We start from the raw sequence: 2,500 nt of genomic DNA, 5'->3' as shown, positions 1-2,500 counted from the left end.
CATCCGCACAGCTGCGATACAAACCACCAGCGAGAACCGCTGGGGCGACCGAGCAGCAGACGGCGTCGCGGCGCCGAGCGCCGGGCGGCGGCGCATCCTCAACGCACACAGTCCTCAATCGGACCAGCACACTGAAGATGTCCACCGCGCTTCGCACCGGGCCCGCGAGGACCTACTTTGGCCGCACGGCGCCGCGCGCAGGGTGCGCCGGCGCGCAGCTGCGACGCCTGCCGCGTCCGTCGGCCGGCGCGCCTGCCACTGGCCGCCCCCACCAGCCGGCTGTAGCGCGTGCGCCCACGCACCGCGCGGCCAGCACGCCGGGAGGCGCCCCCTCACCGGCCGGGGACGGTCCCACCCAGCCACCACCGCGTATCGCTTCACACCCAGATGCCGTTCAGTTTCATCGGCATGGTGGGTATCGCTGGAACAACCGGTTAGTACCTCAACCTATCGTCGCCATCACCGATTCACCCTAGCGAGAACAACCGCACCACAACGGGTTACCATTTCTTCATTTGCGTAACTTCACCAGAAAACGTAGGCGTCCATCGCCATTAGCAACTTCAACGATTATTGCATGCCTGTGTCAGGTGTCACGCCACACTACGTCTGCCCACATACACGCAACAAAATGTGCACGCCTAGACAATACGTGGAAGGTGGCCCCCGTACGTATGCGATGTCCATTGCTCGAACGACTGTCAACCGGCCTCTGTAGCATGTCGCAGATATGGAACGCGGTGCACCATGCTATCACGGTGTTTGAGGAGAGACGACTAGGTCCGAATACATCAACACACAGCTCATGCTGATCGCCATCCACGGCGTCCGTTCCTCCCACACGTCTCTATGGCGTACCACACTGCAATCCAGCTCTCATAGGGAGACGACACGTAGCTGCGTGCACAATATTTGCACTGTATGGTCCGCCGTTTTTGGGCGCAGTCGTTGTACGGTCACACATGTGCCACGATGTATCATTCAGTACATAAGGACGAATGTGCAGTACAGATTGTGGTTCACGCGTACGACATCAGCGGACAGTTGACACAGGCCGCACCACAACGTAGCCTGCGTACGTCGCATGCGAAGGGCATTGAACATGCAAACTTGTCACCAACCAGCTTGCGAAGGCAGGGGGCAAGGTGGGGACGTGGGGACGTGGGGAGGGGTGGGGGGGGGGGGGGCGGCATGTACGTCCTGCTGCCATCCACATTACAGTGTACAGCAGGAGCATGTGGAAAGTCAGCAAGACTTGCAAGGTGTTTAACATGAAGCGATACACAGGGGAGCGGGCAGTGCGAGTAGCGAACTATATTGCGAGGGTTGCGGGTGGGCAACACTACACTAATTGAACGAGTCGTATAACAATTACAGAGCAGGTTTAGGCGACAACGTGGGTTACGTTAGCGGACAACGTGGGTTACGTTAGCGGACAACGTGGGTTACGTTAAGGCACAACATGGGTTACGTTAAGGCACAACATGGGTTACGTTAAGGCACAACATGGGTTACGTAGGGCACAACATGGGTTAGGTTAGGGGACAACATGGGTTAGGTTAGGGGACAACATGGGTTAGGTTAGGGGACAACATGGGTTAGGTTAGGGCACAACATGGGTTAGGTTAGGGCACAACATGGGTTAGGTTAGGGCACAACATGGGTTAGGTTAGGGCACAACATGGGTTAGGTTAAGGCACAACATGGGTTAGGTTAAGGCACAACATGGGTTAGGTTAAGGCACAACATGGGTTAGGTTAAGGCACAACATGGGTTAGGTTAAGGTACAACATGGGTTAGGTTAAGGTACAACATGGGTTAGGTTAAGGTACAACATGGGTTAGGTTAAGGTACAACATGGGTTAGGTTAAGGTACACATGGGTTAGGTTAAGGTACAACATGGGTTAGGTTAAGGTACAACATGGGTTAGGTTAAGGTACAACATGGGTTAGGTTAAGGTACAACATAGGTTAGGTTAAGGTACAACATAGGTTAGGTTAAGGTACAACATAGGTTAGGTTAAGGTACAACATAGGTTAGGTTAAGGTACAACATAGGTTAGGTTAAGGTACAACATAGGTTAGGTTAAGGTACAACATAGGTTAGGTTAAGGTACAACATAGGTTAGGTTAAGGTACAACATAGGTTAGGTTAAGGTACAACATAGGTTAGGTTAAGGTACAACATAGGTTAGGTTAGGTTAGGTTACACGTTGTTGTAAGGAAAGGTGTAGGGGGGGGGGGCGGGGGCGGCAGGTTCCTTGATAGTGATTATAGTAAGTGAATGCTTGTGACATGATCAGATTTGTCACGTCAGGATGCACCTTTGGCTTATTAGAGGCGGCGCTCCAATTCTATGCTTGTGTGAGACCTGTGTCTTTGACTCATGTCATTGTTTGTGCGCTGTGACAGGAGGTACTATTGTGATGTTGGGTGCACCGTTGTATAGGACATGTGTGGGTGTTGGTGCCTGGTCTGCGCAATGGTGGATGTCGAAAGG

This window comes from Schistocerca piceifrons, unplaced genomic scaffold, assembly GCF_021461385.2.
Source record: "Schistocerca piceifrons isolate TAMUIC-IGC-003096 unplaced genomic scaffold, iqSchPice1.1 HiC_scaffold_955, whole genome shotgun sequence".
NCBI lineage: Eukaryota > Metazoa > Arthropoda > Insecta > Orthoptera > Acrididae > Schistocerca > Schistocerca piceifrons.
The sequence above is the reverse complement of the archived record's forward strand: the minus strand, read 5'-3'. Positions refer to the sequence as shown.